At 41.7% G+C, this 14,653-nt stretch overlaps 1 protein-coding gene across 1 annotated transcript in view; it reads left to right on the forward strand.

Annotated features, from left to right (window-relative positions):
* PGM5 (phosphoglucomutase 5) overlaps positions 1-14,653 on the forward strand; it is a 205,433-nt gene that overhangs the window by 151,578 nt on the left and 39,202 nt on the right. The gene's annotated exons all lie outside the window — the stretch shown is intronic.

Here is a 14,653-nt window from a genome sequence, read left to right on the forward strand (position 1 = left end):
CCAGACAGGTTATCAAATGATGAGAGGCCGGGGGAAATGCAAAATGTCCTACAACCGGAGAGGTCTTTAGGGGCAGTCTACTGTGATCCCTTCATTTTATAAATGAGAGCCCTGTAGCCAGCAGAGAGGAAAGCCCTTGGTGAAGATTACCTACGTACTTAATGGCAGTGGGTGGATTAGAACACATGGCCCTGGCTCTCTGTCCAGTCTTCTTTCCACCTGGTAACTGATCGGCCTCAACACCATGAATGGATTTAGACTCAACATTTCTCCCTGAAATATTTGCAGCCTGAGTCTCTCTATGTAGTGGCCACGATGGGTGACAGATTCAGAAAAGTTTCCAACAACTTTTCCTTGGGACCCGCAGGTGCAGGGATGTTTCACCTTTTGTTACCTTATGTCTTTGAGGAATGAAGGGAGCTTAGCCAGATGGGTTTGTTGCTTCTGACGGGGAAGAAAAAATTGGAAATTTTGCCCCACAACCCCAAAAAGAAAATCTGTGGTTGAGAAGTATCATGAAAGATAAGTGGCAAAATCGACCACAATTTCTTCTGTGATCTCATCTCTGTGAATTGTGTAAGAGACATGGAAAGTGACTACAATTATTTTTCTTCTCAATTTTGGCAGTGTTGGTCACTCTGGGAACATATTTTATCATTTATAGTCTGAATAAGACATTCTGGGTAATGTTAAGAAAAGTTCCATTATAAAATTCCCCAGTTCTTACCTTCTTATACATGCTTCATCAACTACAGACAACAAAATAAATCAGACGCTGTGGTTTGAGGGGAGATATATTGCTGTTTTTACTTTGACTAGTGTTTTATACTTAGTCCTTGTCCTAGGGTCCTCTGACTTGCTGATGTTCCAAAGCCCAGTGCCCTCCTGTTACTCTGGTTGTATTCTTAGTCTAGTCCGCTTTAGTTTTACAGTGAGCTTTCATCTCTGTCAAAATGTCAGTCTTTCATTCTAGAAGGCCTTCCATAGCTGGACAAGTTCATCACAGTCTTACTTTAGAAAGGTGTAGGATAGTGGAAAAACTAGTCATGAAGAAGTTTGAAGACCCAGAATTGAATCCTGCTCCCACCACCTACTAGTTGGGAGAGTTGTTAGATTTCTTTGGTCTCTGGTTTCTTTCTCATCTGTAAAACATCTGGGTCACAGAGTTGTTTTAGAAATAGAATGAAATAACATATACAAAAACTCCTAGCCTTTACACAGGGAGTGCACCCTGCATCTTTCATGGCTCTGATTTGTTTTGCACAAGAATGCTTTCTTGTAGACTGGATTGAATTCTCTCTAAAATAATACCAGTGAGTCCTGGAGATGTGAAGCCAGGAGCTCAGCACATCTTTGAACCTCCATGCCTCAGATAAAATTCTGTTCCAGTTTTGTACCATATTCTCACTTCTATTTCATACAGAGTCCTCAGAACAAACTTCCCTAATCTAAGACTCATTTTGTTGTTGTTGCTATAGAACTCAAGAGTCGTAAAATACATGCTTTCTAAAGTATCCCTGAGAAGTTTTTTCTTCCCCGATGAGGCAGTCTTGAAAATGATCCTTGAAGGGATTGTCCAGTCATTGGTAGGTTCTGAACTGGATCTCCTTATGCAGAGCTTGAGCTCATTTGTTTTGCTGTTAAATCCACTAGCACTCTGCTTTGTGTCTTCTTCAGTGGCCTCAGCATTTGGGTGCTTTTTTCTTGACTCCTCTTTAATCTTTCATATCAGGCTAATTCTTCAACTGGATTTCAGATGTGGCCTTTGATTTATTCCATGTCCCTCCCCTTCAACCCTGAATATTGGTTTCTGTTTTCACTCTAGAATTTATTGATTTTCTTCCATATTCTTTCATCTGGATTTCCCTAGTGGCTCAGACGGTAAAGCGTCTGCCTGCAATGCAGGAGACTTGGGTTCAATCCCTGGGTCAGGAAGATCCCCTGGAGAAGGAAATGGCAACCCACTCCAGTACTCTTGCCTGGAAAATTCCACTGATAGAGGAGCCTGGTGGGCTACAGTCCATGGGGTTGCAAAGAGTTGGACACGACTAAGTGACTTCACTTTCACTTTCGTATGAGCTCAAAGGTGACCATAAATACTATCAGAACCTGCTCTTGGGAGTTTCTTTGGTAATGAAGGAAGGGTGGTTGTTCATCTTCCCAGATTCTAGGACCCAAGTGATGCCCTCATCAGCTGGTGTCCCAGAGTCACACTGGAGCTTCCTGCAGGTCTGGGTTGAACTCACTGGGGGTTTTGGGAGATCAGTTAACACTCAGGTTCATACCTAGTATCAGCAAATCATAGATGGTTCTTTCACCACAGATGGTCCTGTTGACACACAGGGGAAATTCCTCCACAGGTGGGGCCATTGCTAAGCTTTCACTCCCGAGGCCTATGTCTCAGAATTCCTGGGATGTCAGGATTATCAGCGTTCATTTCTGGGGACAATTGAGGCTGGGGAAATAGAGGCATGGTTGCAAGATACACTGCTGCTTCTGCTGCTAAGTCACTTCAGTTGTGTCCAACTCTGTGTGATCCCATAGACGGCAGCCCACCAGGCTCCCCTGTCCCTGGGACTCTCCAGGCAAGAACACTGGAGTAGGTTGCCATTGCCTTCTCCAGTGCATGAAAGTAAAAAGTGAAAGGGAGGTCGCTCAGTCGTGTCCAACTTTTCACGACCCCATGGACTGCAGTCTACCAGGCTCCTCAGTCCATGGGATTTTCCAGGCAAGAGTAATGGAGTGGGGTGCCATTGCCTTCTCCACTATCCATTCCTAAAAGACATATTTGAATTTAAATAAACTGGTATTATTTTAAAATAGCTATAAAATAAAATGCTTTGGTGCATTTATTCAATAGATATTTCTTGTCAGTTCAGTCAGTTAAATCACTCAGTTATGTCCGACTCTTTATGACACCTTGGACTACAGCACGCCAGGCTTCCCTGTCCATCACCAACTCCCGGAGCTTGCTCAAACTTATGTCCATTGAGTCAGTGATGCCATCCAAGCATCTCATCCTCTGTCATCCCCTTCTCCTCCTGCCTTCAATCTTTCCCAGTATCAGGGTCTTTTCAGATGAGTCAGTTCTTTGTATCAGGTGGCCAAAGTATTGGAGTTTTAGCTTCAGCATCAGTCCTTCCAATGAATATTTAGGACTGATTTCTTTTAGGATGGACTGGTTGGATCTCTTTGCAGTCCAAGGGACTTTCAAGAGTCTTCTCCAACTCCACAGTTCAAAAGCATCAATTCTTTGGCACTCAGCCTTCTTCACAGTCCAACTCTCACATCCATACATGACTACTGGAAAAACCATATTTCTTGAGATGTTTCTTGAGAGCCTACCAAATGCATATAATTGGTTTTTCTCATGGTGCAGTTTTTTTACTGAAGTATCGTTGATTTACAAAGTTGTATTAATTTCTGCTATACAGCAATTGATTCATTTATACACACATGTACATTCTTTTTTAAAATATTCTTTTCCATTATGATTCATCATAGGATACTGAATAAAGTTCTTTGTGCTATACAGTAGGATCTTGTTATTATCCATTCTGTATATAATAGCTTATATCTCCTAAACCTAGTGGTGCAGTTTTTTAATATAAATTTATGACAGCTTCACTGAGATAAATAGTTCATGTAACATGCAATTCACCCATTTAAAGTGTACCATTCAGTGGTTTGTAGTACACGGACTTGTGCAGTTGATGCCTTGTGCTGGCTGGGTGATCTTAGTCAAGTTGCTCAGCTTCCCTGTGCCTTTCTCTCTTGTCTGTGGAAATAGGAACAGTAATTGTGGCCGCTTCATACAGCCATTGGGAGAATTCAATCAGATAATACATATAAAGTCCTAGTATATAACACACATTAATAAATGATTAACTTAAATAACTTGTATTAAAAGAACAGCCTTGGGAAAGCAAGATTTTGGCATTTAATGAACTATGCATGAGTTGCTTCAGTAGTGTCCGACTCTTTGTGACCCTATGTAGCTTGCCAGGCTTCTCTGTCTGTGGTAAGAAAAGCAGGGGAAAGAATTCAACAACATACAGCTTTGCAGGGTGTCATGTGAAGACATGGGAAAGCCCCTCAGTTCCTGCGTTATCTGTGAATTGATTCAAACTCACATTTCTCTGCTTCCCCCAACATCCTCTGTCCTCTGTCACACACACACTTCGCTTCAAAAAGAAAAAGGATTTTTAAGGCAGCTCTGTTTCCTTTTTGTCCTTCATTTGAGGTCAGAGTCAGGGAACAGACCGTGGGAAAATAAAGTTGTTTCACATGTATCTCTAGAGATAAAGAAGAAATGTTTCTCCATCGAAAATGAAATTAAAATCCTGTTCTGGTGATAAGCCACTCCCCCATCCCCCACCCCCGTCCACTCCACTGCTACGAAAAAGTTCAGCAAAGTCTGTCCTGCCTGTGAGATTCTGCGGAGCCTCAGTCATGGAGCAAGAAGGATGGACTTCCCTGGTGATCCTGTGGCTAAGACTTTGCATTCCCAATGCAGGGGGCCTGAGTTCAATTCCCAGTCAGGGAACTAGATTCCACGTGCTACAACTAAAAGATCCTGGCACAAGCAAATTGGAAAAAAAAAAAAAAAGGAGCAAGAGGGAAACCCCTCACATGAATTTCCGGCGACTTCACTGGCCTTACTGTGGCCTGTCAGATCTCATGGAATTTATTATGGCTGCCTCCAAGCGTCTGATATTTTTTGTGACTGTGGGCGTGAAGAGAAAAGTTGATGTGTGCCTTCCACTAAACAGGACCCAAGAGAGACTCTGATTTAGAAATAGCAGTTGAATGAGGTGTGGTTCAGTAATAGAAGCTCATCCTTCGTGGTCCCGAGAGGATATGTCACTGGTTATTTTCTGGTTGGTAAAATCTAGTAACATGAATGAATGCTGATGGTTACTTCAAATGCAAGTGGAAATAGTAGCCAATAGCTAGCTACTCTAAGAATAGGGGTATAGATGTTGATTAATAGTTGCATACAGGGTGGCCCAGTCTTTTCTCAAGGGTGGACTCATCGTGCAAATATCAATATTTTCCCTGGTGTTTGGCACATTCTCTCTTCCCTCAACAGTCACTATCCTGGGGGGCGTTATGGATACCCAGATTCTCTCTTACCATTGTCCTTCCTCATCCCCTCCTTATACCCCTAACTATGAGACTCTCCTGGCTCTGGGAGAAGGGGTGCTCCAATTCCAGTTCTGTGAAAGAAAGACAACTTGACAAATGGTACCAGCACCAAGTGAAGGCATATTACCACCAGAATGGGCCTCAATCCAGAACTATGACCTGTAATTTGAAAATTAGCTTTGAAATGAGAAACCTTGATACTTTAGGAGCAAAATTTAACCAATTGAGTCTCTCTTTCTGACTCATCCAGCTCCCATATTTCTGTTTACCAAGATCAAAATCATTAAATTCTATGAGTGCTGAAGTAATTTGCAAGTAGAAGTTCAGCTGATAATTTAAAAAAAAAACTGATGTAAATAAATGCATACCAGTTAGCTGATGTGGAAAACCAAATCCAATTTGATTATGTCAGACTAACTCTGAACTTATTAATACCTCTTCAAGTTATGCAAGCTGTGTGGAAACATTTTGATGTCGTCCTCAACCTGGAAAAAAGAGCCATTTGAAATTAGTTCAGAGAAAAAGTACACTTTGAAGACTGATTCTGAAGTTAATTTGCTTTTAATGTTGTTATTTTAATATGTAGGGAGGTGTCTGTACTTTTTAATTTCAGTGTTTAGAAATAATAAAGATAGCAAATTGGCAATCTTGAAATCACATTTTAGTCTGACATGTGGTGCTTTAATATATACCATGGTATTGCCAACTCCTGGTCAACAGATATAGAGGTTTACTGAGGCCTCGTTTCTGGCAGCCTCACATGAAGGCAACTGAATAATGTCAGCTGAGAAATCTAGGGCTCTGGAGGGGCTCTCTATTCAGAGTTAACTGGTCAGCCTTTAACTTCAAGCTTAAACTTTTATTATGTTCCAATCAATGAAGCAACTAAGAGACTGTCATATTAACAGCCCTTGTCCCATAACATGCCATTTGCTGGAGTGTGGTTTGCACACCTAGAAGTAGAATTGAACATATCACTTCAGTCAGACTTCTTCTCCCACCTGTAGATTTAGTTAAATCTGAATGTTAGAACCCATTAATGGTCCTCCTGTATCAAGCAACACACATGTTTAGGGAGTGAAGTGTTATCACTACATATATACTGTGATCAAATCTGGGTTAACAGACTCCCTTTCTGGGCTTCCCTGGTGGTCCAGTGGTTAAAACTCTGCATTTCTAATGCAAGGGTTGCAGATTTGACCCCTCATCATGGAACTAAGATCCCACATGCTACATGGCACAGCCAAAAATTAAATTAAAAAAAGAAAGAAATCCTTATGCTGTTACAAGTTGTGGTTGTTAAAAAAATTCCTCTTAATAAATATATGTTCCTTTCCTACCTTAATACAACATGGTGAAGGTAGCAGAAGTTTGAGTCATTTGTGTCCAACTCCATTGAATGACTAGTTTTCAAATATCTACTGCATGCCAATCAGCTTGCTGGGCATCGAGGATATAGCAGCACATAGGACTTGCTAGCAGGAAAGACAGACTGCCATTAAACTTGTAATGACTACAGGGTTTATTGAAGAGCATTACAGAGAAATCACTTGTTTGGAAGTGCATAGCAGAAGGAGGGCTTCCCTCGTGGCTCAGACAGGAAAGAATCCGCCTGAAGTGTGGGAGACCTGGGTTTGATCCCAAGGTTGGGAAAATCTCTTGGAGGAGGGCACTCAAGGTATTCTTGCCTGGAGAATCCCCATGAACAGAGGAGCCTGGCAGGCTAGTCATGGAGTCACAAAGAGTCAGACACGACTGAGTAACTAAGCACAGGACTGCAGAAGGAACAAACCTAGACTGGGGCTCTGGAAAGCTCTCCATGGGAAGGTGATATTTAAGCTGTGCTCTAAAGAGAGGATGGGGGCTGGCTCAGGTGAAACTATCTTATCAGACTACTGTACATGTTTTTCTTCCATCAACTGTACTTACACTGTTGTTTAGCTTTCCGGAGAAAGAGCTGAGTTTCCTATGTGCTGTCACATTCCCAGTGGGATGTTACAATGGCTGTGATTATGATTCCAACTCCAGTGCTCATTCTGCAGCACTGTAGTTGTGGGAAATAAAGATAATTGGGCCTCTTGGTAGATACTTTGAAAATTATGGATTAAAAATCGTTTTTCCTGATGGGTGCTTTTCCTGTGATTTTGCCTGTTTGCCTTCCAATCACCGAACATGTATTCAGTGCTTTGTAATGATCTGTTGGCTGATTCGGAAAGAGAGAGAGAGACTATTTTTGGTTAGTTGGGGAGTTCTGACTCACCTCCTTCTGATTCATTTGGGTTTTGTTGTAATGAATTACCTTTTCCTGACATAACTGATTGCTTTAGGACTATCTTCTAAAATGTTGGTAGTATTGATAGAAACCTGCTAAGATGTGTGATAAGAATCTAAGCATTCTGGAATGGCATCCCAGTAAACTCCCTACTGAAGTACTAACGTGTGTGTATAGTCAGGAGGGCAGATGTCCCCAGGAAAATTAACTATTAAAGGAAAAAGCTGAAACTTATCACAGGAACTGAGGGAGGAAACTACCCCTGTTGTCTGGGTAGAGTATGTGTGAATTCAAAATATCCCAGAACCAGGCCTGATGTTGAGTGAACAGACATCAGCAGCCATCTTGGCTAAAGACACGGGGAAACGGAATGTGTATGACCTAGGTCCATTGTTCCAAACTTGACAGTTGAAATCTGGATGAGGACTGGCTTGCCAGTCTTCAGTTTCCAAGTAGGCTTCTCATCACTAATGTGACTTTTGCTGGATAGGTGTTTTAAAAGTGTACTTAAGAAGCCATTTGACCTTGATTTTTTCTAGATGAGCATTTGCAATTGTTGGTTTCCATGAGTGCTAGTTGTTTATTTAAAAGTCTAGATGAGATTTGCTCCCAAGGGTAGGGCAGCTGGGTACAGCTATGTAGTCAGTGCACTGCACAAAGGCAGGGGCCTAATTGGGGAGGAGAAGCATATGAACCATATGAAACCACTGATAGCCATTCTTGGCTAGTCCAGACCAGCCAAGAGGAAGGATGCTTCTGTGTAATTTGTCCACCCAGAGGGGGCACTGCCTGGAATTTATATAAGGGCATGGATTGGACTAGCAGCTGCCCAGCTCAGCCACTATTGAACTCATGCTCGCAGCTAACTCTATGACTTAAACAAAGAAAAATGGGGTAATTCTAGGTAATTTTTTTCATGGCAAGAAATGTCTATCCAATCCAAATCTTCTGCTTTCTAGGCTGCATGCTTTCTTCTACAAAATATGGTTCAGATGTTACACAGTGATATTTTCACCTTGAAGCTTTCCAGATAAATCACTGGGATTTCGTATGGGAAGTAACATGTGAGTCAATCTCGCAGAGTCTCTCTCTTCCAAGCCTGCCCTGTCTCCAGGTTCATATGCCTGGGGGGGCCAACCGGCCGGATAGGTGACACTGTATGGATTTCAGGGCCATACGCTGTGTTCCCTTGGAATTCATCCTAAGTCAGTATTTGACTAGGGCAGATGCTGCCAAAGAACTGTTGGTAATGTACAGTTCCTCCTTCCCCGCCTGGCTGCAACATGTCATAGGATCTCTAAACCCACATCTGGTAGCTCTGCTTGTACTTAGCATCTTGCAAATTTCCCTGCATTGATTTACACAGGGCTTAAAAAAAATTCATGTATCAAACATTTATCAGATACCTACTCTATGTAAAGCTCTGTGCCAGTTTAGGGGACCCATACAAAGTCACAGGAGATATTGTTCAAATATTTCACATGAAAGCAAAGAATGGCTATCAGTGGTTTCATATGGTTCAACTAAGATTACAAGCCTGGAGCCAGAAGAAAAAAGGTAGGCTGAAACCCTGGCTCCTCCATTTACTGGTTGTGTGACCTTGAGCAAGTTTTCTAACCTCCCTTTTTTTAGTAAAAGGAGAAAGTGGCCTGGATTACCCTAAGGTCTTCCTTTCAGGACCTTAAAACTCTAAAATTGGCCAACCAGGAAAGAGTTATTTTTTTTTTTTTTGGTCAAAAAGCCATTCAGTGGGAAGCATGAAGAAGATAAATGGTAACATACCTGTGTGTTTAGTAGTGATTTCAGAGGACATGGCAAAGTTTTAAAAATAAAATTAATTTTAACTGCCCAATTTAAAAATACATATGTAGCATTGCTAGGAGACTCAGGTTTGATTCCTGGGTTGGGAAGATCCCCTGGAGAAGGGCATAGCAACCCACTCCAGTATTCTTGTCTGGGGAATCCCATGGACAGAGCAGCCTGGAGGGTTGCAGTCAATTGGGTCTCAAAAAAGTCAGACATGACCGAGTGACTAACACACATATACACACATGTAGCATTACACCACAAACCACTGCCATTTAGGCATTATACAGCAATCTTTGGCAAAATCTGGAAAGTTAGACAAATTAGAGCACAGCACCATTTTCACTAAGAGCTTTAACCTAGAAAAAGAGTTCTCTTTACATTCTCTTTACAGCAGCTGCTGCTGCTGCTGCTAAGTCACTTCAGTCATGTCCGACTCTATACGACCCATAGACGGCAGCCCACCAGGCTCTCCTGTCCCTGGGATTCTCCAGGCAAGAACACAGGAGTGGGTTGCCGTTTCCTTCTCCAATGCATGAAAGTGAAAAGTGAAAGGGAAGTCGCTCAGTCGTATCCGCTTTACAGCAGCAGTGATTTGTAATTTTTAAAGCACTTCTCACATTTTCTGATCTGATACAACAGCCCAGTAAGCCAGGGTGTATTATTTTCATAAACTTTTTAGGAAACTAAAGGTTGGAGAGCTTAAGTGACTTACTCAAGACCACCGGCTGATAGAGCTAGCCAGGATTCTAGTCCCGTTCTCTCTTTGTCGCTGTTATTCCTGTATCACTTCCACACTGACTCTCCACCAACAGCAAACCAAAAAGGGGCAGATATGGGGAGGAAAATAAATATTATAGAGATAACCGGAAGCAGACTGAAGGCTTTCTGGGTGGAGTGGCTCTTTAACAATTCTTTTTCACTGGGACAAAGATAAGGTGGGAAAACCTACCCTGGTCACTGAAGCATATAGCTATGGTCACTCCAAGGGGGAAAAGACCCTAGGCTGGAAGTGCAATGCCCCATCCCATTAATTAACATTATCTTCTAATGGAGGAGGACATCTTTCTCCCTTCTTTGAGTGTGGCTGTTGTGTCATCATGGAAATTTCAGCTGCTATAGCTGCTGTGGTTACAGTGGTATCATGGATCCCTTCAGTACTGCTTCAGAAATTCCTTAGGCAATTGTGCTAAAAAGTTGGTGTCAGATGCTCAAGAGGAGATGCTTCCGGTGGTTCTGCTGCTGACAAGGTACAAGGAGGAGGCTTTCAGGACTCAGCAGCAACATGATGTTTCATTAGGCCCCTGTGTTATGGCCTCCTAAGACCCCAGTTTGCTGGTAGTGTATGCCAGAAACCTCAGTTCATAAAGGCATCTTCCTTAAGACTGACATGTAGGATAGTCAGTCACTTGATACATGAAGTAGGTGACCTAGAGAAAAAAAGACTACTAGTCTGGTGTCCACACATGGCTATACATTAGAATCGCCTGGAGGGCTTTTACAGTACCGATGCCCAAGTCACACTCCATACAAACTAAATCACCATGCCTGTATGAAAGTCAGGTACCACTATTTTTAAAGACCCCCTGGCTGATTTTAGTATGTATTAAGTTTTGCAGTTAATGGGCTAGCTAACAATTTTTACGAGATCACACAACTGGGGAAAAGAGCTTACTATGGTTCAACTCCATTGTTTTTAACTGAAACTGACCTTTGCCCTAAAAATGAAGAATGAGCAGACACAGAGTCCTTCACAATTAACCTTCAGAGTGAATACGTTAGCTCCAGTTCGCCAGTGGAGAATATGAGTGTGTTTCCACTTGGCCTTGTAAAATGTGGAAGGAGGCCTTCTGGCAGTATCCATACCAGTTGTGGGGCATGTAATGACAGTCACTCAGCAAGTGTCAATGGAAGGCCTACTGTGTACCAGGCTTTTCCTAGGCTGTATCCGTGAATGGTGAGCAAGGACGTAAGGGTTTGCCCTCCCAGAGCTTATCAGCTAAAAAATGACCGAGATGCAATTCAGTGATTCCAACACTTTAGGGTTAAGACTTTAAAGGGAACTTATTTTATTCATTTGCTCTAGGCCTTGTTTCTTCAAGAGGATTTGTGGCAGCAAACTCACACATAATGAAATTGTTAGAATATAAATAAGAAACAGAAATCAAGACTAGGGAAAATATAAATAAGAGTAGAGAGTCAAAAACAGAGGAAGAAGAATTCATAATTATGCAAATCATAAGGATCCACTTGGGCTTAACCTCAAGTTTGGCATAAAGTATCCTGGCAGCCATATTGAAAAGGGAACCATGGTTAGTTATAAAGGTCTTGTTGTCAGAAAGACAAAAAAAAAAACAACCCTAGTTACTCAGCAGAGGAAAGGCATTCCTAACACTTGGCTCTTGAAGAGATGTCTCATGTGGACCTTCATACAGTCTCCTATAGTGACTGCAAAAAGTAGATTTTATAACTGTGCCATGCAGACCCTGCAATAAAGGTGAGGACATAAAACTAAAATGTAATTTAATAAGTCCATTTCTGTCACGAGTAGGTGATCAGAAGTAAGTTGATTGAGGCCAAATATCTGTCCAGATGAACAGTGACTAGAAGTTGGGGTACCTGGAGGACACCCTTATAACAGTCCTCATAATTTCTTTCTATTGGGATTTCCATAGACATATAGTTATATTTTCAATTTTCTAGGGTAGAGTTGACAGGGTAGAGTTATTCCATGTTGTGGATAATGGAATGGTTATATGCTGCTGCTGCTGCTGCTGCTGCTAAGTCACTTTAGTCGTGTCCGACTCTGGGGTTATATGAAGGGTCAGCAAATATTTTCTGTAGAGAGCCAGATGGTAAATATTTTAGCTCTCATGAGCCAGACAGTCTGTTGCAACAGTTCAGCTCTGCAGTTGTAACACAAATCAGTCATAGACAACACAGAAATGAACAGGCATGGCTGTGTTTCAGTAAAACTTGATTTATAAGAACAAGTGGCAGGTCAAATTTGGCTGACAAACTATATCACTAAGCCTGAGTTTAACCTAAAAAAAAAAGTAAATAAAAAGCAAAGTGTATTCCTGGTATTTTTGGTTGGAATTATGGAACATTTTGAAACTTGGCAAGTCTTGGTCAGTGGTGATTTTGGCCTCATTATCTAGTTGATAGCAGGTGATGATATATGCTGGAGAGAACATGGCTTACGCTGATGCTGCAAATTCATAAAGTTCACCAGAGCAATGTACAGACCCCAAAACAATCTGGTACAACTATTCATACATCCAAATGATGCTCAACAGTCATGGAACGATCAGGTTGTTGCAGCACAGAGCTGGACTCGTTCTACATATTTTTTTGGTTCCACGTGGAGAAAGAGAATTGTTATGTTCCTCACTGGGAGGTCTAACAAAGCAACGTGGATTCTCCATTAAGATCTCCTTAGGAAAGAGAGATGACATTGACATTGAGTTATTTCCAGCAGCTTAATGTGTGCTATTCACTCCTTTAACATCTTTTCAAGTGCAAAATCTATTTCAAACTACCCAATGTAGATTCTAATCGAACTTCCATGAGTATAACCACACGCAGGGGAAAAAAACAAACAACAGAAAAAACATCATTTCACTGTAAAGAAAGGGCTTAGCTATGAGCAGATAATAAACCATGTTGATGGTTTATCATGGCCTGAATTCTTAAATACCCTCTGATGCTGGGAAAGATGGAAGACAAAAGGAGAAGGGGGCAGCAGATTATGAGATGATTTGATAACATTGCCAACTCAGTGGACATGAATTTTAGCAAACTCCAGAAGACAGTGAAGGACAGGGAAGCCTGGCATGCTATAGTCCAGAGGGTCACAAAGAGTCGGACAAGACAGCAACTGAACAACAACAGTGGCCATAAACTAACTGTGTAATTGTTAGTTGTGTACACAATTGTTAGTTGTGTACACAATTGTTAGTTGTGTAATGGAGCTGATTCAACTGATTTAGCATCTGCAACAAAAGATGCTTTAGGGCTTCAGCCTTGAAGTTTTTAAAAACATGGCTATGAATTCAGTGGTGGAACCAACCTTTGGGGTTTCATTATCAGACTATACAGAATTTGGTATATCATACTTTCTGGATAGCAGAGAAATTGATTTATTTGCTCCATTCAGAATTTCCTAACTATTCACTTATCCAGCAACACAAGATGCTTAAGAAAATAGTTTTGCTCATTGTAATAGAATATTTTAGGCTCATGGAGAGCACATACTGTCTTTATCTTCATATACGCAGGGCTTAGCCCTGTACCAGATCTACGAGGGTCACTGTAAAACGCATGCCCATGAATGGTTCCTGGGCAAAACTATCCTGTTTGCAGAACTTGTGCCACAGAGCAATGGAAGGCACATGCCAGGAAGGGACATGGCTCCTTGTTATTACACAAATTGTGGCAGACATTGAACCACTCAAAAAGAGATTAAGCTTTTTATTTTGCAATTGGAACAAAATGTGCTTACAAACTTAAAAAGCAGAAAACTGCTCAGATGGAATCACAGTGTTTCCCAGCAATATCACCAGATGAGGGTAGGGGTAAGAGATTAGCAATCAGGTTCATGTGGCATGTATGAATATTTTTATTAATGGCTTATTCTTAACAAGCAGAATTTGAGGCCAGAGAAGTTTCCAAGCAAATTTCATAGGGAAAATGTCTGCTATCAATTTGCCTAAGACTTCTACTTTTTCAGAACCAACAAGCAGCCAGACATATTATTTTGTTCCTGCCTCTCTTTCCTCTGGCCCCTGTCAATATGGTTATTTATAATAATAACTTTATCAGTTGTCTCAAGAAAACAAATTTCCTTCAACAGAAGTCACAATGTGATCTCACAGTCATATTTTTTTTTAATGTTGCTGCCACTAATAAGAGATGCATAGAGAATGGATGCTGTTCTGAGCCAAAGTCAAATACTGGGCAGTGTGTGAGATACTGCTGCAACTCTGCCCCCATCACACACTGGTGGCCAGGTCTTACGAGCAAGAAGGAAAAAGAGAGCCAAGAGGATGAGGCTGCACACAGAAACCCTCAAAACCCGGCAAAAGCTCCAGCCCTGAGCATTTCATTGTAGGACTCCATGGCTCCCAGAGAAGTGTGGGAACATGGGCAGGAGCAGAGAGGAGGTGAAGTTAGAGCCAAGTCTAACATCATGTGGGGGAGCTTTGATGTGGATAATTTGTCTCACTGTAACAGATAAATTGCCTACCTGATTGCATCCAGCAGGTTCCAAAGAGACAAACTTTGGCTCCAGTGACACTAATTAAATATCACCCCATCCTTGTTACCACCACCTCTTTCTGATTTCCAAATTGCCAGACCAAGGGAGCTTGAGCATCTGTTGATAGTGTTGCTCCTAATCCCACCCTCCCCAACACTCACCAGAAA

The sequence above is a fragment of the Capra hircus genome, chromosome 8 (genome assembly GCF_001704415.2).
Source record: "Capra hircus breed San Clemente chromosome 8, ASM170441v1, whole genome shotgun sequence".
Classification (NCBI taxonomy): domain Eukaryota; kingdom Metazoa; phylum Chordata; class Mammalia; order Artiodactyla; family Bovidae; genus Capra; species Capra hircus.